We start from the raw sequence: 23,988 nt of genomic DNA on the forward strand, positions 1-23,988 counted from the left end.
AACCTAACCTAACCTAACCTAACCTAACCTAACCTAACCTAACCTAACCTAACCGAACCTAACCGAACCTAACCTAACCTAACCTAACCTAACCTAACCTAACCTAACCTAACCTAACCTAACCTAACCTAACCGAACCTAACCGAACCAACCTAACCTAACCTAACCTAACCTAACCTAACCGAACCTAACCGAACCTAACCTAAGGATAACCTAACCTAGCCTAACCTAACCTAAGGATAACCTAACCTAACCTAACCTAACCTAACCTAACCTAACCTAACCAAACCTAACCTAACCTAACTAACGTAACCTAACCTAACCTAACCTAACCTAACCTAACCTAACCTAACCTAGCCTAAGGATAACCTAACCTAACCTAACCTAACCTAACCTCACTTAACTAAACCTAACCTAACCTAACCTAACCTAACCTAACCTAACCTAACCTAACCAAACCTAACCTAACCTAACCTAACCTAACCAACCTAACCTAACCTAACCTAACCTAACCTAAAGTAAACTAACCTAAACTAACCCAACTAACCTAACCTAACCTAACCCAACTAACCTAACCTGGAACCTAATCCTAACTCCAACCAACCTAACCTAACCTGGATAACCTAACCTAACCAATCCAACTAACCTAACCTAACCTAACCTAACCTAAGAAAACCTAACCTAACTTAACCTCTAACCTCCAACCTAACTAAATAACTAATCCAACCTGAATCCCAACCCAACCTAACCCAACCAACCAACCTAACCAACCTAATCCTAAAATAACCTAACCAACCAACCGTAACCTGTAACCCAACCCCTCCCAACCCTAACCTCCAACCTAACCTACCTAATAACCTTCCAACCTAACAATCCTAACCTAACCTAGCCTTTAAAACCTCCTAACCTCCAACCAACTCAATCTAACCTAACCTAACCTAACCCAATCCTAACCTAATAATAACTAACCAATAACCTAACCTAACCTAACCCAATTAACCCTAATCCCAATTAGCCATAAAATAACTAACCTAACCTAATCCAATAACCAACCTAACCTCCAATTTCCTAACCTAACTAACCATAACCAACCAACCAACCTAAACCCAACCAACTCCAGAACAACCCCAAAAACCCTCCAACCAACCCCTCCCAATCCTTCTTCCCCTAGTAATCAATAAAATCCCAACCTAATAACCTAACCTAATAACCTAACCCAACCCAACCTAAGCCTATAACCTAACTAAGCACCTCCTCCTCCTTCTTCCACCACCTGGCCACCTCTTACAACCAAACAACCAGCCAGACCAATCCAACAACTCCTGCCCAACCTGGAATAAGCCACAACCTAAACCAACGTGGCTTCCTAGTAACCCAACCTGACCTAACTAACCTCCTAACCTAACCCTAACCTAACCCAACCTAATCAACCTGAACCTAATCCTAACCTAACCTAACCTAACCTAATGTAACGTAACGAAACGTAACCTAACCTAACCTAACGTAACGTAACGTAACGTAACCTAACCTAACCTAACCTAACCTAACCTAACCTAACCTAACCTAACCTAACCTAACCTAACCTAACCTAACCTAACCTAACTTAACCTAACCTAACCTAACCCAAACTAACCTAACCGAACCTATCCTAACCTAACCTAACCTAACCTAAGGATAACCTAACCTAACCTAACGTAACGTAACGTAACGTAACCTAACCTAACCTAACCTAACCTAACCTAAACTAACCTAACCGAACCTAACCTAACCTAACCTAACCTAAACTAACCTAGCCTAATTATAACCTAACCTAACCTAACCTAACCTAACCTAACCTAACCTAACCTAACCTAACCTAACCTAACTTAACTTAACCTAACCTAACGTAAACTAACCTAACCGAACCTATCCTAGCCTAACCTAACCTAACCTAAGGATAACCTAACGTAACGTAACGTAACGTAACGTAACGTAACGTAACGTAACCTAACCTAACCTAACCTAAACTAACCTAACCGAACCTAACCTAACCTAACCAACATAACCTAACCTAACCTAACCTAACCTAACCTAACCTAACCTTGCCTAAGGATAACCTAACCTAACCTAACCTAACCTAACCTAACCTTGCCTAAGGATAACCTAACCTAACCTAACCTAACCTAACCTAACCTAACCTAACCCAATATATAACCTAAGTTAATTTAATCTAAGTGAATCAGCCAAACCTAAATTAACCTAACCTAAACAAACAGAAGTGAATTTAAATTATTCGACCCTAAGGATAACCTAACGTAACCTAACCTAACCAAACCTAACCTAACCTAAGGATAACCTAACCTAACCTAACCTAACCTAATCTTACCTAACCTAACCTAACCTCACCTAACCTAACCTAACCCAACCCAACCTAATCTAACCTAACCTAGCCTAACCTAACCTAACCTAACCTAACCTAACCTAACCTAACCTAACCTAAACTAACCTAGCCTAACCTATCCTAACCTAACCTAACCTAACCTAACCTAAGGATAACCTAACCTAACCTAACCTAACCTAACCTACCTAACCTAACCTAACCTAACCGAACCTAACCTAACCTAACCTAACCTAACCTAACCTAACCTAACCTAACCTAACCTAACCTAGCCTAAGGATAACCTAACCTAACCTAACCTAACCTAACCTATCCTAACCAAACCTAACCTAACCTAACCTAACCAAACCTAACCTAACCTCACCTAAGCTAATCTAACCTAACCTAACATATTCTAACCTAACCTAACCTAACCAACCTAACCTAACCTAACCTAACGTAACCTAACGTAACCTAACCAACCTAACCTAACCTAACGAACCTGACCTAACCTAACCTAACCTAACCTAACCTAACCTAACCTAACCTAACCTAGCCTAAGGATAACCTAACCTAACCTAACCTAACCTAACCTAACCTAACCTAACCTAACCTATCCTAAAAAACCTAACCTAACCTAACCTAACCAAACCTAACCTAACCTCACCTAAGCTAACCTAACTTAACCTAACATATTCTAACCTAACCTAACCTAACCAACCTAACCTAACCTAACCTAACCTAACCTAACCTAACCTATCCTAACCTAACCTAACCTAACCTAACCTAACCTAACCTAACCTATACTAACCAAACCTAACCTAACCTAACCTAACCAAACCTAACCTAACCTCACCTAAGCTAACCTAACCTAACCTAACATATCCTAACCTAACCTAACCTAACCTAACCTAACCTATACTAACCAAACCTAACCTAACCTAACCTAACCAAACCTAACCTAACCTCACCTAAGCTAACCTAACCTAACCTAACATATCCTAACCTAACCTAACCTAACGTAACCTAGCCTAAACTAACCTAACCTAACGTAACCTAACCTAACGTAACACAACGTAACCTAACCTAACCTAACCTAACCTAACCTAGCCTAATTATAACCTAACCTAACCTAACCTAACCTAACCTAACCTAACCTAACCTAACCTAGCCTAATTATAACCTAACCTAACCTAACCTAACCTAACCTAACCTAACCTAACCTAACCTAGCCTAATTATAACCTAACCTAACCTAACCTAACCTAACCTAACCTAACCTAACCTAACCTAACCTAAGGAAAACCTAACCTAACCTAACCTAACCTAACCTAACCTAACCTAACCTAAAGTAACCTAACCGAACCTAACCTAACCTAACCTAACCTAACCTAACCTAGCCTAATTATACCCTAACCTAACCTAACCTAAACTAACCTAACCTAACCTAACCTAACCTAACCTAACCTAGCCTAAGGATAACCTAACCTAACCTAACCTAACCTAACCTAACCTAACCTAACCTCACTTAACCTAACCTAACCTAACCTAACCTTACCTAACCAAACCTAACCTAACCAAACCTAACCTAACCTAACCTAACCAACATAACCTAACCTAACCTAACCTAACCTAACCTAACCTAACCTAACCTAACCTTGCCTAAGGATAACCTAACCTAACCTAACCTTGCCTAAGGATAACCTAACCTAACCTAACCTAACCTAACCTAACCTAACCTAACCTAACTAACCTAACCTAACCTAACCTAACCCAATATGTAACCTAAGTTAATTTAATCTAAGTGAATCAGCCAAACCTAAATTAACCTAACCTAAACAAACAGAAGTGAATTTAAATTATTCGACCCTAAGGATAACCTAACGTAACGTAACGTAACGTAACGTAACCTAACCTAACCTAACCTAACCTAACCTAACCTAACCTAACCTAACCTAACCTAACCTAACCTAACTTAACCTAACTTAACTTAACCTAACCTAACCTAACCTAAACTAACCTAACCGAACCTATCCTAACCTAACCTAACCTAACCTAAGGATAACCTAACCTAACCTAACGTAACGTAACGTAACGTAACCTAACCTAACCTAACCTAACCTAACCTAAACTAACATTACCTAACCTAACCTAACCTAACCTTACCTAAGCTAACCTTAATTTACCTAACCTAACCTAACCTAACCTAACCTAACCTAACCTAACCTAACCTAACCTAACCTAACCTAACTTAACTTAACCTAACCTAACGTAAACTAACCTAACCGAACCTATCCTAGCCTAACCTAACCTAACCTAAGGATAACCTAACGTAACGTAACGTAACGTAACGTAACGTAACGTAACCTAACCTAACCTAACCTAACCTAAACTAACCTAACCGAACCTAACCTAACCTAACCTAACCTAACCAACATAACCTAACCTAACCTAACCTAACCTAACCTAACCTAACCTTGCCTAAGGATAACCTAACCTAACCTAACCTAACCTAACCTAACCTTGCCTAAGGATAACCTAACCTAACCTAACCTAACCTAACCTAACCTAACCTAACCTAACCCAATATATAACCTAAGTTAATTTAATCTAAGTGAATCAGCCAAACCTAAATTAACCTAACCTAAACAAACAGAAGTGAATTTAAATTATTCGACCCTAAGGATAACCTAACGTAACCTAACCTAACCAAACCTAACCTAACCTAAGGATAACCTAACCTAACCTAAAATAACCTAATCTTACCTAACCTAACCTAACCTCACCTAACCTAACCTAACCCAACCCAACCTAATCTAACCTAACCTAACCTAACCTAACCTAACCTAACCTAACCTAACCTAACCTAACCTAACCTAAACTAACCTAGCCTAACCTATCCTAACCTAACCTAACCTAACCTAACCTAAGGATAACCTAACCTAACCTAACCTAACGTAACCTAACCAACCTAACCTAACCTAACGAACCTGACCTAACCTAACCTAACCTAACCTAACCTAACCTAACCTAACCTAACCTAACCTAACCTAGCCTAAGGATAACCTAACCTAACCTAACCTAACCTAACCTATCCTAACCAAACCTAACCTAACCTAACCTAACCAAACCTAACCTAACCTCACCTAAGCTAATCTAACCTAACCTAACATATTCTAACCTAACCTAACCTAACCAACCTAACCTAACCTAACCTAACGTAACCTAACGTAACCTAACCAACCTAACCTAACCTAACGAACCTGACCTAACCTAACCTAACCTAACCTAACCTAACCTAACCTAACCTAACCTAGCCTAAGGATAACCTAACCTAACCTAACCTAACCTAACCTAACCTAACCTAACCTAACCTAACCTATCCTAACCAAACCTAACCTAACCTAACCTAACCAAACCTAACCTAACCTCACCTAAGCTAACCTAACTTAACCTAACATATTCTAACCTAACCTAACCTAACCAACCTAACCTAACCTAACCTAATATAACCTAACCTAACCTATCCTAACCTAACCTAACCTAACCTAACCTAACCTAACCTAACCTATACTAACCAAACCTAACCTAACCTAACCTAACCAAACCTAACCTAACCTCACCTAAGCTAACCTAACCTAACCTAACATATCCTAACCTAACCTAACCTAACCTAACCTAACCTAACCTATACTAACCAAACCTAACCTAACCTAACCTAACCAAACCTAACCTAACCTCACCTAAGCTAACCTAACCTAACCTAACATATCCTAACCTAACCTAACCTAACGTAACCTAGCCTAAACTAACCTAACCTGACGTAACCTAACCTAACGTAACACAACGTAACGTAACCTAACCTAACCTAACCTAACCTAAGGATAACCTAACCTAACCTAACCTAACCTAACCTAACCTAACCTAACCTAACCTAACCTAACCTAACCTAACCTAATCTTCCCTAACCTAACCTAACCTAACCTAACCTAACCTAAGCTAACCTAACCAACCTAACCTAACCTAACCTAACATAACCTAACCTAACCTAACCTAACCTAACCTAACCTATCCTAACCTAACCTAACCTAACCTAACCTAACCTAACCTAATCAACCTAACCTAAGGATAATCTAACCTAACCTAACCTAACCTAACCTAACCTAATCAACCTAACCTAAGGATAATCTAACCTAACCTAACCTAACCTATCCTAAGCTAACGGATCCTAACCTAACCTAACCTCACCTAAGCTAACCTAACCTAACCTAACATATCCTAACCTAACCTAACCTAACGTAACCTAGCCTAAACTAACCTAACCTAACGTAACCTAACCTAACGTAACACAACGTAACGTAACCTAACCTAACCTAACCTAAGGATAACCTAACCTAACCTAACCTAACCTAACCTAACCTAACCTAACCTAAGCTAACCTAACCTAACCTAACCTAACCTCCTGACGGAAACAATTAAGCAAAGTTAGGTAACTTTATTATGGAAATATGTGACCCACAATGGTGCTTAAGACCTAGGTGGGGGTGAATAATGCAATAAAAACACCCATTACACTTCTCAAGGAACTTCAGATTACAATTTTTAAATGATGTTTATTAAATAAACGAATGAAAATTATAACTTATACAAGTGTAACATTATTCTGTGAAACAATGATTTTGCTTTTCCTTGCTTACTAAACACTGTCTTCTTTAAAAGAAATCAATAATATTAGCTCTGGAAAGACGTATCCTTAATATTAGCTCTGGAAAGACGTATCCGTGATATTAGCTCTGGAAAGACGTATCCGTGATATTAGCTCTGGAAAGACGTATCCGTGATATTAGCTCTGGAAAGACGTATCCGTGATATTAGCTCTGGAAAGACGTATCCATGATATTAGCTCTGGAAAGACGTATCCATGATATTAGCTCTGGAAAGACGTATCCGTGATATTAGCTCTGGAAAGACGTATCCATGATATTAGCTCTGGAAAGACGTATCCGTGATATTAGCTCTGGAAAGACGTATCCATAATATTAGCTCTGGAAAGACGTATCCATAATATTAGCTCTGGAAAGGTAGAATAACTGGCAGTGACAGACAGAAAATTGTAGCACAGACGAAAGGTGGTCTGTGGAGCTCACCTGACACTACCTGCTATTGCTGGGAGCGGCTTCAACACTGACCTCTGCACATGTGTCAAACACAAAAACCAAACATGTGTAGAAAATCCTACAATTTATATAAGGCATCTTAGGGGAATTATTTGTGGTAAATAACATCTATGAAAACTGATATAATTAGCGCTTGTTTACTAGGCAAATTTGCTGCTGACACGCTCCTTCCTGATCATGCAATGCTGGATAACAGAGATAAATCATATTTACAACAAAAGAACAATTTGTATGAATTTATTTCATGATAAGTTATATACTAGCATACATCAGCTCCGTCTCCCCGAGCCACATGTGTGACCACAGAGTGGGTGACCCTGAAGGGTCACACTATCTCAGCTGTGTTAACTCTCGTATCATGTTGAAAACATTGCAACATGTGTCCCCTAGCATATAATACATAAAGTGATCCTGGTTTATGCTGTATTACTGCATCTTGAAAATACTCAACAAATACATAGCTTGTAGAGGAAAAGATATTCCAAAAATGAATTTAACATGATATATTTATAATCAAGGTCTCTTCTCTCGTCTACCAGTAGGTAAGACCGTGTATCATGTTAATCATCTCCTTTGCAAGAGGAGTGAAGCATCAACAGGCGGCCCACCGCTTGGTAACCAACTATATTAAATATTTTACAACTTTCGTATATCTGTTCATTTAACTCAAACAATTGCTTGCACAAAGAAGTCAAGCAGTGTATTTGCATTTAATCAACACACTTCAGGGTGCCACGGAATCCTGGGGAGAGAGCCGCCTGTTCTTACCACTGTTGGCAGGTTTCCACTGGCCATTGCATCGTGTCATGATGGATAATTGAACTGCAACACTGAATGTTGCATATACCGGACAAGTATCTTTACTTCTTATAGTGACAAACATCCAAAAAGTTTTGATGTCCTTCCAGACATTAAGGTGACTAATAAATCTCCCGGTGTCATCTATTAGTGTAGTCTTAGAATAGCCGCTCTTACTAGCACTACCATTAGATAATTGACCAGTAAAATACCAGCAAGTCTAAGTCTAGCTGAAACCAAAACTGAAGTTTGTCATACCATGTGAAGGATGCAAGAAAATATACGTGGAAGAAACGGCTTGAGACTTTCACATATGTGGAGCATAAATGTACCTACCGTATTGACTGTGCTCTTTACAAGAGTTGCCACGACTCTTCAGTTGAAGTGGAATAAAGTGGACATGTCTTGATTGACATGAGAAGGAAAAGAAGTTAAAATTGGCATATTTCATTTGATCAAATAACTGGAAATGAAGACATGGTTGCTTCTTAGTGCAATTAATTGAGAGAACACGAGGTCGTAAACTTAAACTTTTGCAATAAACAATTTATAAAAAAGGCCAGAAAAATACAATACCCTAAAAAGTGGTGGAAACCTGAAATGAATTCAGTTTGTGCCAAAACCACCAGGAATTCTAACAAACGCTTTTTTGATAGTTTTATAACAAAAGACATAAAATTTATTGATGTAACTACCAGAATTTAATTGCAAAGTTTGTAATACACTCATACACACACACACACACACACACACACACACACACACACACACACACACACACACACACATACACACACACACACACATACACACACACACGCATATATACAAACAAAGAACTTCCAGTAAGTCAGCAGCAGCTTTACTCGGGTACACAAACATGCCCTAGTATCATTACCAACACCCGGGCACACTGGGCGTCTACATGCCCTGCACGTCTCCATGTGGTTTCCCGGGTAACAGTGGTGATTCTGGGCGAGGGGAGGGGGTGATCGTCTGAAGGGAGGGAGAGGGAGGGAGGGAAGGGGAAAGGGGTAATCTCACCAAGGGAGGACTGGGGAGGGTGAAGGGGTAATCTTATCATGGGAGGGAGAGGGGGGTGCAAGGCAGAGGGTGACCTTCCCGACGTAAGGAGAGGATGACGTCCATTGCGTAGACGTATATTTCCAGACACAAGGACGTCACGGGCAAGTGTCAGGATGCGTACACGATACACACATACATGTATGTACAGTGTACACACATACACGTATGTACATTCCCACAGTCTTTCTCCCGCACACGTACATACATGTACACCCCTACCCCTCTCCCCTTGTTACATGCATTCATGTACACCCGACACCCCACACACCATCCAGGACACTTCCTGTTGTTCTGACGTGCATCGCCTTGCCCGCGTCCTTTTTGTGGCATCAACACTTTTTTCTCGCCACAGCGAGAACACCTGGCACTAATTTTTGTAATTTTCTGTAAGTCACGCCCAGCTTCCTTGAATGTTTTCAACCGTATGCTGGGCTTGTGTCTGCCCTGGTGGAGAGGGATTGATGGCTGAAGGTTACAACAGGTATGGGAGAGGAAGGAGGAGATAAAGATCACAACAGATGCACGGGGGAAGCTGAACGTGACATCAACATCACTTAATGTTGTGTCTTTGCAAGATCATAAACTTACAGATGTAAGAAGCAACGAGGGTGGGTAAGCGTTTGTCGCCAACGGAATAAAATAAATTGCTTACAACCGCTTTATTGCAAAAGTTATTGTACAAGTTAGGCCACAACACTGTGGTGAACACTGGCAGACATGCCCGTGAACTCAAATACACGTTCAGGTACGCTTATAAACATGCATTCACCATCCTACAATCACAAATACACACACGTATATCCACATTGGTAATTGCACACAGGATACACGGACGAGCAACCAGGTGCTCTCACGTACACTCAAGTACCTTCACAGGGAACACACGACCCACAGGTCAAGACCTTAAAAGCAACGACCGTAAATAACATTAAAAATATGAGATTGCTTCATTCTATCCAGTTTTTTCCACTGCTCCTTTTATCTTAAAGAATATCTTAACCGGAAATGCCTAATATGCTGCCCGGAGTTTTAGTGCACTGATCTGCATATTATCAACGAGTTAAAATGTCGTGATGAGTCTGACTTCCTCTTTACTATCACGGTTACATTGTGTCATCGGAACCCAGATGATCTCTGCTCCTTCCATTTTTTTATTTTTTTTGTATATTCTTTCTTCTTTCTCATTCACGAGGTAATAGCGCTTCTGTCTCTTGGTAGTCCCTCTATTCACCCTCTCTTTTCGTAAATTTCTTGTGCATTCTCCAGTTCACACTCTTTACCCCATTATCTTGCTTATACACAGGTGCCCCCTGCTCTCTCTCTCTCTCTCTCCATCCAGCAATAATAACATATTACTCCGTCACCTCATTTAATACGTTTACCATCAACAAAATAATATTGTCGGCGATCGTATGAATATAATTACATTACAAATAGTTTCTCCACTCGTGTCTACACACACCACCATAATCATCCGCTGAAAACAGACATTCTGTACAGACGTGGTGGTCGTACATTAGCTAATAGGCATTAGCTTTGCCAAAACATTACAGTGAGTCCGTCTTGACTGAATATCGATTAGCCAGAGTAAGTTAACTGATCTTTATTAATGATACTTGACAAAACCTGTCAGCGACCAATATCTTCCAGACACGTTGCATGGAGAGAATTTGAAGAACAGAAAAGCACAATACCGTGACTGGAACAATACACAAATAACCCGCACATACGAGAGAGGAGCTAAAGACGACGTTTCGGTCCGTTTTGGACCATTTACAAGACACACACACACACAAGAGAGTGAATGAACCAGGATATGTAAACGAGGAGGACAGGGACGGGAGAAAGGGAGGAGGAAAACGAGGTAGTGGAGTGGAAATGGTGATAGTGGAAGTAGTAACAGAAGCAGTAACAGTAGTAAAAAGTAAGGGGGAGTAGTTTATGCTATGAAAGATAAAAAGGGGAGCGAAGGGGGGCAATAGTAGTAGTAGTAGTAGTAATAGTAGTAGAAAAGGTAGGTAGAAGCATTAACAGTAGTAAAGGAGTGGTAGACGTAGTATAAGTAGAAGTAGTAGTAGTTTAATGCTTATTGATTGAACAACACAGTCGTGGCAACAGTAGAGACTCTACACAATAAGAGAGAATCCTACCTTGTGCAGTAATGAACAATCAGTAGAATTACTTTGTCTCTAGCTTTTTTTGTATTTTATTTATTCTTTATTCCATTTTCTGTCGCATATGTTAATTTGCATATGTTTAGATTTGATTCGTATAGCTGATTTTCTCTGCTTTTGTATGGAGCATGATGATGGAGTGAGTTAACTTTGAAACTAGTCCAGAATAAATGATGTTCCAGTTAGCAGTCATGGTTTTCACCTTTCTTATAATATTAGCTTTTCCATGAAACTTAGAAAATTAGATAGATTCGCATATATATTTCTAGGACAGCTATAAATAATGAGAAGAATCATGAATGATGTCAGTAGTAAAATAAATTTGATGCCTTGGTGAACCTGTCTTAGGTGCCAGCTATGACGCTCTGTATATTTATGCCACATCAGGCCCAGTAATTACAACCTCGTCCCTACTTGCGACCCATTGATTGGCCTCAAGTGAGATGAACTATGACCGGGATGTGCATTAGAAGCAGGCTAGAAAAAAAAAGCTTCCCGAACCTGTAATCGGGGAATTGAACAAAAAAGTTCCAACAGTCCGCCTCGGACACGCTTGACGTTGACTGACTTGCATCCCTGACTGATTTCGCAGGCGCTGACTGACACCCCAGCTCTTCTCCCATAAGTTTGCACGATAGAGACGAGGCAAGAGTGAACAAAGAGATGCGAAGCGCACAAAGCAACGACCCCTGCCACCTGCAGCTGCCAGTTTCTTCTAGAGAATCCAGGCTCCTCCAAGGAACCCGCCCCAACACCCTCTTACCTCCTTCAGGAGCCCAACCCAACGGCAGTTTCCTTAACCGCACAAATGACAAGAAAATCTCAATAAAACCATTGAAAAACAAGAGAGTAACACGAGTTTAGACGATGCTTGAGGTAGAGAAAGAGACAGAGAGAGAGACAGAGAGACAGAGACAGGTCCCGGGGCGCTGTGCATCCGACCTGCCCCGCCCCAAGCCAACTGATGACCGGAAGTGGGCCATTATAGCACACTACGGAGGAGCCCCTCCCCACCACCTTAACAACAACATCCCCCTCCCCATTCCCCCCTCCACCTTCACCTCCACTTCCCCCTCCACCACCTCCCCATCTATCTCCACTACCCCCACACGACAACCCTCTTCCTCTGAGTTCACTCTCTCACACTTTAGTTGTTTGTCCTTCTTGTTAGAAGTGTGTTCACTTTTTTACCCGACAGATTTTGATTGAGTTGTGGAAATAAGTTATTCTGTCTAACTTTTTTTTTTAGGTTACCCTAACTAATTTACATTATGTATGATAATCGTACTCATGTATAACTGTGCCTAAATAAACTTACTGACTTACGTGTGAGTGGGTGTGTGAGCGAACGTGTGTGTACTCATCTATATGTGGTTACAGGGGTTCGAGTCGTAGCTCCTGGCCTCTTCAGATTCACTCCCTCGTAGTCTCGTGGGCACTATCGTTCCTGCTCTTAAAATTATGTATGGAATCTGCCTCTACCACTTCTTCATCGGATTCTTCTGTCTTCTATATCTATTAATATTAAATTTATATCTCGAATTGCCTGAAGTCAGTGGTCTAAGGAGGTAGTGTTTCTTGTCCGGCAGCTGAGAAGTATATAGGGAATTTAAGTGATATATTATATTACAGAAGCAGTACACAACTTGCACATAGGAGGAGCTTACGACGACGTTTCGGTCTAACTTGGACCATTTACAAAGTCACAGTGTGACTTTGTAAATGTAAAGTAAAAGGACACAAGTGCAACTAATGTGACATTTATTGTGGCAACGTTTCGCTCTCCAGGAGCTTTATCAAGCCATTACAAACAATACGTCCTCATTCACAAAGTAGACAACAACCTAAGATTTCAAGTTTATCGGAAACCCACCAATAAAAATGATCTCACACACTTCTATTCCAGTCAAGATACCAAGACCAAAAGAGGCATCATCATCGGGTTTTTCCTAAGAGCATACCGAATTTGTAGTCCTGAGTTTCTTGACGAGGAGTGTACATACATTCACCAAACATTCACAGAGTTACATTTTCCTTCTTTTTTTCATCAAAGACTGCAAGAAAAGAGCTCTTCAGATCATAAATTCTCCACGCATCAATACCACTCCCAGCAAAGTTATAATTCTTCCCAACAGTCAGGTTGCACTAAACGTCTCAAAAGCACTTTCACAAGCTAACACCAGAGTCGCCATCGCTTCTAGCACTTCAATAAAGGATATAACCAGGACAAAATCCAAGCACCACGAACCAGTCAATGCAGGAGTTTACACTATACCCTGTGGAGGCTGTGACAAGATTTACGTAGGTGAAACAGCCAGAAACCTCGACACCCGCCTCAATGAACACATTTACGCATGTAGGAACGATAACCTGAACAACGCCTGTGTACAACACCGAAATTCCACCAATCATCTCATGAAATTCAAAGACGCCCAATTAGTGATCAAAGAAACTAATTTCTGCAGACGCAAGTGCCTCGAATCAGCACTTATCGCTGTTTCGAATACAATTAAATTAAACAAAACAACGGCAGCTTCACCATCTCCGAAGTCTTAGCAAGAATCCTCCTGAAAACAGTAAACCCTGCCATCACATAGTCTCTCCTGTTATACTACACAAAGCACAGAGAGTGAACACTGAAACAAGCTGCCTCATTCCAGTTTATATTTGTCCAACCTATTTTTATGTTACCCAAGTAATAGCTTTTATATCCTTTTACTCATGTACGAATTAATTGCTCTACCATATTGTATTACTTTTGTCACTACCACTACTACTACTACTACTACTACTACCACTAGTGAACATCGAAATGGTACCTCACTAGTATTCACCTCACTCTGAGCCTTTATATACCCTCTGTGTCCATGTATTGTTTGTAATGGCTTGATAAAGCTCCTGGAGAGCGAAACGTTGCCACAATAAATGTCACATTAGTTGCACTTGTGTCCTTTTACTTTACATATTGTCGGTAATTCTACCAACTTTATTACACTTTGTAAATGGTCCAATTCGAACCGAAACGTCGTCGAAATCTCCTCTCATATGTGCGGGTTATTTACGTATTATTCCAGTCACGGTATTGTGGTTTTTTGTTAATTATAGAATCAAAATTAAGAGACGTAAAGGCAAGGTTCAGTTTCTCAATATAATGATTCTGCTTCTCAAAGAGGAGAATAAGAAATTGGAAATTTGTCCGGATGGCTGTAACCATGAGTGCCAAGTTGATGACGGCAGCGAAGAGAGACATGTCAGATGTAACGAAAGGAGAAGGATGGGACTGGGGAATATTGAAGAAGCAGGGTTGAAGAACGAGTATAGAGCGAGTGGTTGGCGAGAAGAAAGATATGGTGACTACCTCAGGAAGGAACGTTAACGATGCACTCATTGTCGGGGATCTGCAAATTAAATACTTGAACAGCGTATTCTGTAACAGGAATATGGGGAAACGGTGTTTTTCTTCAGAGTTGGTGTAGATGATATGGTTAGCCTTCATGAATAAGCCTCAGCTCCGAGGAGGCCTCCCTGACTAGGTCCCACAAACATTTTCTCTCTACTTGCTGGATATGTGAAAAATGGCAAACGGGATAGGTCAGTAATTAGCAGCTAAGAACCTATTAGCCTGACGTCGAATGTAGGAGTTGATGAAATCAATAATTGCTGATGCAATTCGATATCACCTTGAATACAAAATAATTTGATCAGTGAATCTCAACTTGATTTTACAAAGGGTCATTCTTACCTGATAAATGTACTAACTTTTTTCATTAAGGTATTTGAGGCAGTTGGACCATGATATACTATACTCTGCTGTTATTTTGGATTTCAGTAAATCTTTTTAATAGAGTTCCAAATGGGAGACTGAAGAAGAATGTAGCCACAAATGCTGTTCGAAAAAATTCCTCCAATATTGAGGCATAACTGACCGTTAGACCAATTTCACTGTGACCATCTATACTTTCTCTAGCTTCTGACCATGATCAGATGTAGGATCCATGCTGGTGCTGTGTACTCTATTAAGGTCCTGACGTATTAGGAATGGAAGGTCAAGATGACGTTGAGGATTTTGAATTCTATGCTTAACTTCTCCAATTGCGTTAATGCTGCAGAGTTCATTCGGTTGATGTGTGCCTCCAGCAATATACTTGGTACTGTATTCACTCCTAGGCGCTTGCCTTGTGTAAGGTTGTAGCTTTCTTACCCCCCCCCCAGGATGTGCTCCATTTCCTTTCGTCTTACCCCTTCCATAATCTTCATAACTTTACACTTGCTGTGGTTGAATTCCAGCAAGTCATTTTGTAACTATTTCCTGTCCTCTCCGGTTTTTGTTCTCATCTTGAGTTTCACATCTTCCACGAACGTAGACATATTATTTGCATATCACAGAAAGTACTGATCCAAGTACTGATCATTGAGGGTACCACACTCATCACACATGTTTATTCTCCTTCCTCATTCTTATTCGTTCATCAATTCATGTAAGAAAGCTTTGTTGGTGCGTTACACTAACAAAGCTTTCTTACATATAAAAACATATATTTTCTTTACACCTCTATTGCCAACTTTATGTCTGTTGTCAATCATATAACTCTAGTAGCTTCGTGTGACAGGATTTACCGTCTCTAAGTCTGTAATTGTTGTCGTTCATGAAGCCACTCTCTTCTGGTGCTAGACAAAGCTCGTCATTATCCTTTCTAATACCTTAGATACTGTGAGCATCAAGGATACCGATTTTTAGTGCATCGCTACCTGTTAGCTCCCTGGATAGAATTCTGGAATAATAGTCGCAGTTTCAAATCATTCTGGCAACAATTGTTTCCACTGACTTACTGTAGATTTAACCAAGTGCTGAACACCCATGATGCCACACTGTCAGTTCTAAGTGTTTTTTGAAGTATCTTGTTCACTAAATTTCCTGAAGCCTACAGGTAACTAGAGGTTCCAGTTACCTAGAGACTGAAGCCTCCAGGTCTCTTGAGGTTCCAGTTACCTAGAGACTGAAGCCTCCAGGTCACTAGAGGTTCCAGTTACCTAGAAACTGAAGACTCCAGGTCACTAGAGGTTCCAGTTACCTAGAGACTGAAAGCTCCAGGTCACTGGAGGTTCCAGTTACCTAGAGACTAAAGCCTCCAGGTCACTAGAGGTTCCAGTTACATAGAGACTAAAGCCTCCAGGTCACTAGAGGTTCCAGTTACCTAGAGACTGAAGACTCCAGGTCACTAGACGTTCCAGTTACCTAAAGACTGAAGCCTCCAGGTCACTAGAGATTCCAGTTACCTAGAGACTGAAGCCTCTAGGTCACTAGAGGTTCCAGTTACCTAGACACTGAAGCCTCCAGGTCACTAGAGGTTCCAGTTACCTAGAAACTGAAGACTCCAGGTCACTAGAGGTTCCAGTTATCTAGAGACTGAAGCCTCCAGGTCACTGGAGGTTCCAGTTACCTAGAGACTAAAGCCTCCAGGTCACTGGAGGTTCCATTTACCTAGAGACTGAAGCCTCCAGGTCACTAGAGGTTCCAGTTACCTAGAAACTGAAGACTCCAGGTCACTAGAGGTTCCAGTTATCTAGAAACTGAAGACTCCAGGTCACTAGAGGTTCCAGTTACCTAGAGACTGAAGACTCCAGGTCGCTAGAGGTTCCAGTTACCTAGAGACTAAAGCCTCCAGGTCACTAGAGGTTCCAGTTACCTAGAGACTGAAGCCTCTACGTCACTAGAGGTTCCAGTTACCTAGAAACTGAAGACTCCAGGTAGCTAGAGGTTCCAGTTACCTAGAAACTGAAGACTCCAGGTCACTAGAGGTTCCAGTTACCTAAAGACTGAAGACTCCAGGTCACTAGAGGTTCCAGTTACCTAAAGACTGAAGCCTCCAGGTCACTAGAGGTTCCAGTTACCTAAAGACTGAAGACTCCAGGTCACTAGAGGTTCCAGTTACCTAGAGACTAAAGACTCCAGGTCACTAGAGGTTCCAGTTACCTAGAGACTGAAGACTCCAGATCACTAGAGGTTCCAGTTACCTAAAGACTGAAGACTCCAGATCACTAGAGGTTCCAGTTACCTAAAGACTGAAGACTCCAGGCACCAGTGCCCTGGTGACTGCAAGCTATATTAGACATATATATGATCTTTCCATCAAAAACTCCCAGGTAGTAGACACTGTACAAAGCCCTCAAGAACGAATACAAAAAAAAAATCACACTTTGCATTATATTTTGTATAATTTGACTTTCACTGACTATATGAAGAATGATTTGTTGGCTTCCTGCATGAAATGAATTTTGAAAACCGAGTCCTGTCGATGGAAGGGGATATGCAAAAAGTGGGGTGGATGGGATAAATTTGCTCAAACTGGAAAACATATCTTCCAAAAATTCATTTTACTGCTAGAAGCTTAATATACATCTCTTTTATATTTCATCCAGTTGGCAGTGAAAATATTCCAGGCATATATTTGATCTCAAATATATGCCTGGAATATATATATTCCAGTTTAATCTAATTATTTGACGTCTTTTTCCTAATTACAGGGATATAAGAAAACGCTTAAGCAGTCATCATTTTCTTTATTATGGGATATTAATTTTTTAGGAAGATTCTGAAAATGTATGTAAGTTCCAGTGAATAGCGAAAATAAAAATAAAAATCTTCTGAGTCATAGCCCACACATACGCATCATACAGTATACTAGAAGAATATAAATAATTTCTGATCGCTCAGTATTAAAAAATAGGAAATGACTGGCCTCATGATTAATGTTGATAAGAAACTCAGAATAAGAACATAATGGAAGAATACTGCAGAAGGCCTATTGGCCAATACAAGGCAAATGAAAGACTCTGTCGCAACTGCTGCTACTAACAGTAGCAGCAGTTGCGACAGAGAGACGAACAGATAGGTACATCACATACCCAGATTATCTATAATACTGTCGCCTGTCAAGGTTATGGCACTAGACCGCACCATAGCGATTGACTATGGTAGTATCAGCTGTTGCTAACTCTCTTGGCCATTACCTTTGCAGTGATCTGCTTAGTAGAAGCTCGTTGCAGACAAAATTAAAACTACTTAAAAAAGAAGATTACTGATGACATTAATCAAATCTTTAATATTTTTCTTAATTTATTACCGGTATCAAAACTACAGAAAGTCTAGCAATTCTTATTTAAGTTTATCTCTGGAATGGATGAACAAACTGTAATAGTTGTAATAGGTTGCTTAGATGATTAGGACTCGTGTTATAGTGTGCAGGTCATGTGATTTGTACCACTGCTAGTATTATAGGTAGTAAAAAACAAAGCCTCAATCATTGAAAGTAAGCTGGAAAAATAACTTGTATTTCCAGTGTCGCCCCCATATCAATAAGCCTGAAACTCAACTATTCAAGCTTTCTCTCTCTCTCTCTCTCTCTCTCTCTCTCTCTCTCTCTCTCTCTCTCTCTCTTTTTTTTTTTTTTTTTTTTTTTTTTTTACACATGGTTTGACAAGGTTAAGGATCCCTAGCTTTATTGACAAGCTATTTACAGGTTAAGGATTCCTAACTTTATTGATAAGCTAAGAGCTGTTACCTACATCAGCTCATTTGAAAGCATTTTTATTGTTATGAGACATACAAGTAGGGAACAGGATGAAGTTGGAGCCATCTGTGGGCCAGCATTTTCATTTGATCAACTGACGTTATCTCGTTGACATCATTATGCTGAACGAATGTGTTCCATACTCGAGTCATCCTGGGTATGTATGATCTCAGATGGAGTGATGTTCTGGAGAAGGGTACAGCCAGAGTGAAGTTGCTGCTTTCTGCCCGTCTTGTGGCATAAAAGCTTGTTTCGCGCTGTCCTCGAAGTGGATCCAAGTGTGGTATTTTGACAATATTGGCCTTGTACATAACAGTAAGGCCACCCACATCCCTCCTATGTTGAAGGCTCTGCTGAAATGACAGATCCATCCAGGATGGGTCCAGGCGAGAGATGAGACGTCTTGCTCTGTTCTCTACTCTGTCAAGCAGTCGCAGATGAGAGGGGGGACAGGCAAACCAAGAAAGTGGAGCATACTCAAGGTGTGAGCGTACTTGTGCCTCGTACAGTATCTTGCAACCCCTACTGTCAAGCAGATGCGAGATACGGCGAAGTGCTGTAAGCTTCCTGGCTGCCTTGTTTGCAAGATTTACAACATGGTTCTTCATGGTTAGTTTGGAGTCAAATTTCACCCCAAGGATATCAACTTCTTCTCCAGGTGCCAACATCCTCCCATTCATCCTTACTACTGCACCAGCATTACCATCATGGTGCCTAGAGACGATCATCATTTGCGTTTTCTCAGGTGCAAATGTTACTTGCCATCTATTTCCCCAAGCTGATATAGCTCTCAGCTGGTGATTGATGTAGCTTAGAGCAGCTGGCATTTCTTCTCTTGGATAAGTGAATGTCAGTGTACAGTCGTCTGCATATTATGCATATTATGAATTACACAAGGGCATCAATATTAGCAAGAGGCTAAGCTGGTTGCAGGAGCAAGGCAGGAAGAGCCTCCCCGCTGCACCGAGTCTTGGATCACTACTTACTGCCCCACTCAGGTCTCCACTCATTTTCTCTAATTATAAAAATTGAACTTCTGTGAGCGCAAGACCAGCAACGATATTACTTAGTAAAACCAATCGTGTGGAGAGCGAAGCTTCATTGTGTTATCTAGGCGTGTAGTGCCAGTGTGGCTTCCCCATAATGCTACCATTAAGCGCATCTGAATACCATGATGGCTGTGTGTGATTACTCCAGGTCGCCATCATGTCTGCCATAACGCTGGCAGAAATTAGAAGAATTAGGGCTGGAAAACATGCAGGTCCGCTGGTGTGACCCGCATTTACATGCTAGTATGGAGGGAGGAGGTGGAAGGGGTGTAGGGAGTAGAGTCAGGGGGGATTAGGGTGTTGGTGGAGGGGGAAGAGGAGTGTGCGTGTGGTGGTGAGAATTGTGTGGGAAAGGTGGAGGGAGTTACGTGGAAGGAGAGTAGGAAGGTAGGGGTTAGTTGAAGTGGTGTCAAAAAAGGAAGGGTTACAGAGAGGGGAGAGTTGGGGAGAATGAGGGAAGGGTTGGGTGAAGGAAGGGGTGAGGTGGACAGAGTGAAGAGATGGACGGAACGAGTGGTTGTTTAGGTAGAGAGAAAGGCGATTGAAAAGTTGAGATACATAGAGAGAGTTTTGGTGTGCAGGGAAGGAAGGATTGGTTTGGAGGGAGAGGTGGAGGGTTGGTGTGGAGGTAATGGTTTAGAGCTCGTGTGGAGGGAGGGGTGGAGAATTGGAGTGAATGGAGAGGTGGAAGTTAGGAGAGGAAGGAGGGGTGAAGAGAGAGAGAGAGAGAGAGAGAGAGAGAGAGAGAGAGAGAGATGAGTTGAGGGAGAGGGGTTGCAGGAGTGGGTGTGGTGGGCGGGCAGTAAACGTGGCAGCAACATGGAAGGGGTGGTGGCAGCACCGAGCCAGGGATCAGGTACCCACGCTGATAACGGGGAATTTGTGCTTGAGATATTGGACTTAAAGATACTAATGCTAGCCTGGGATAATACAGCCCAAAATGGGATCTCCTCGGACCTGCCTTTTTCTTCGTCTCTGTCTTACTCTTGTTTACTGTCATTCCTTAGGTGACAGTCTCGCAGGACTAGGGTACTCGAGGGATAAAAATTTCTCGGCCGGCATCATTTCGTCTCCTCTAACTCGTAGTCATTAGGTAATTAAGTAACCACAGAACGGCCCGGCGAGTACCGTGCTTGGTCAGCGTCCGTCATCATGCCGGAGGCTGTCGGAGGGTGGCAGTCAGTACTTCGGCAGTCGTAACTCTGGTAGCAAATGAGCAGTAAGTCTCCGTGGTGGTGACGGAGGCGATGACGGTGGCTCTGGTGACGGACAGAAGGGGCAATTAGTAGCGTGCATAACCTCTCGTCACAGTATTAAACTTAGGTACGCCCTATGTAGCCTGCCTTATATCGTTATCTCATTCTCGACCTCATACTCTCGCTCTCATTCTTATACTCTCACTCTCGCTCTCATACTCTCACTCTCCAGCACTGTGTAACATGCAATGTGATTTTCAAGAGATGTGTAGTGCGTGTCTAGCCACGCTTACCCTCAGGCTCTAACATAGAGTTACTCTCTCTCTCTCTCTCTGTACTTCCCAACCTGCACATCCCCGTGTTAGAAGTCAGAAGACAGTCGCAAGCTGAACTTGCCGAATAGGCCGAACTCCCTTCAGATTTATACTTTAAATAAAAATCTTTTACAGAATACATTTTATCATTAACAATGACAAAAAGTTATTTTTGGACCAAACTTAACTTTGAAGCCTCACCTAACCTAACTTATACTAGCTTAATTTTCTTTAGTTAAATTCTGCTATGTATAGCATAGGTCACTTCAAAGTTTTCTCGTATCACTTAAAAATCAACAATATATATTCTTTCGTTATGTTTAGATTCAGTTCCGCTGATTTACGACAAAAATTTTTATTCTGATAAACCCAGCCAGTGGGACAGTTCACTCAAGGTGAAAACTCTCATAGACAGTAAAGATGTACTCTTTCAATAATTTTTTTCTATCAGAGTGCGCTAAGATAACCCTGTGTTTAGTACTGTTAACGAAATTATGAGATATTGCCAGAATTTATGTTCACGTAAATACCCCATTACAGTCATGGGTAGCAACTACTGCGTGTATGTATTCGCATGCTTGTGGTTGTGGGGGTTGAGTCTTAGCTCCTGGCTCTGCACTGACCATGGTATGGTTCACGTATAGCTTCATGTAAGGAGGCTACCTCAACCACCTCTTCAAATAGGCCATTACAATCACATCTCTCTCTCTCTCTCTCTCTCTCTCTCTCTCTCTCTCTCTCTCTCGTGTGTGTGTGTGTGTGTGTGTGTGTACTTGCATATTTATGCTTGAATGGTTGAGTCTCATCTCCTGGACCTGCCTCTCCGGTGGTCGCTACCGTGTTTTTTCTCTTCTGGCTGCACGAGTCCTGTGGTACCCATTCTTGAAACTTTGTATGGAAATCGCCTTTACCACTTCACTATCCAGGTCGTTCCCACTTCCTGGCTAAAGAAGGCTAAATAAGTATTTCCTATCATCCCTGTTAATCATTTGTGCTTTTAACTTCCAGCTGTGCCCTTATGTAACTGCTTTCCGCTTCTGGGACACATTCGCCCTGTCTACCCTAGTAATTCTCATTATTTTGTTGTAGTAATCATGTCATCCTTGATATTTCTGTCATGTCATCAGATTTAACTCTCATCTTGGCTCATATTCCTCAGCTCTGGGACTAGTCTCGTGAACCTCTGCAGTTTTTCTATATTCTTAAGATGCTTTATAAGATGTAGGTTCCACACTGGCACCACATACTCGAGGGGGGTCTGATGTGTATAGAATATAGCGTTGTGAATTACTCTTGAGGCACATGAAAGTTTTCCCTCAAATTTGTTAGTCTCGTCTTTCCTACAATAGTTATTCGGTTGATGTGCGACTCGGTCGACATGCTCGGAGCAATGCTCACCCCAAGGTCCTGTTTTTACAGGGAGGTTTGTAGACCTGTTACCCCAGTTTTCCTAACTTTGAATTTGCTGCGGTCAAAGTCTTACAGAAACTTGTCAGACCAATTCTATAAGTTGTTCAGATCGATCCGTAGTCTTCCTGTATCTATTAGCCTCATTAGTCTCACATAATCTGCAAACTGTCGAGTCTCTGGTTTCTTACCAGAGACTCGATTTATTATGTTATGTTGTTTACGTGCACAAGGTCGAGTACTGGTTCCACTTCTGCCCCTTGTGGAGCCTCAGTCGTCACACTCGCCCATTCTGATACATTTTCCCGATAATATATTATCAAAACTAAAAGCTAAACCCACAAGGGTCATAGAACGCTGATTCTCCTGACAAGAGAGAAAAAAAAAAACTCGTTATTTACTTCCTGTGAGGTTAGATTCTCCTAGTCTAGTTCCTGGTGGTTGAGGTTTCTGAGGATTAGTAATTCTGTGTTTCCCTTGTGGGCTCTTCTAACTACCACCGCTGTCGTGTTGTCGTCATATTCCTATCTTAGCCTCTTGCTGTTTAGTGGAGGGTTGTATATTATCATCACTACCCACAAGCAAGCAGCACAATTTGTGTGTGTGTGTGTGTGTGTGTGTGTGTGTGTGTGTGTGTGTGTGTGTGTGTGTGTGTGTGTGTGTGTGTGTGTGTGTGTGTGTGTGTGTGTGTGTGTATGTTTGTGTATGTGTGTGTGTGTGTGTGTGTGTGTGTGTGTGTGTGTGTATGTGTGTGTGTGTGTGTGTGTTTGTGTGTGTGTGTGTGTGTGTGTGTGTGTGTGTGTGTGTGTGTGTGTGTGTGTGTGTGTGTGTGTCTGTGTGTGTCTGTGTGTGTGTGCTTAT

Source organism: Cherax quadricarinatus, chromosome 20 (assembly GCF_038502225.1).
Source record: "Cherax quadricarinatus isolate ZL_2023a chromosome 20, ASM3850222v1, whole genome shotgun sequence".
NCBI classification, from domain to species: Eukaryota; Metazoa; Arthropoda; class Malacostraca; order Decapoda; family Parastacidae; genus Cherax; species Cherax quadricarinatus.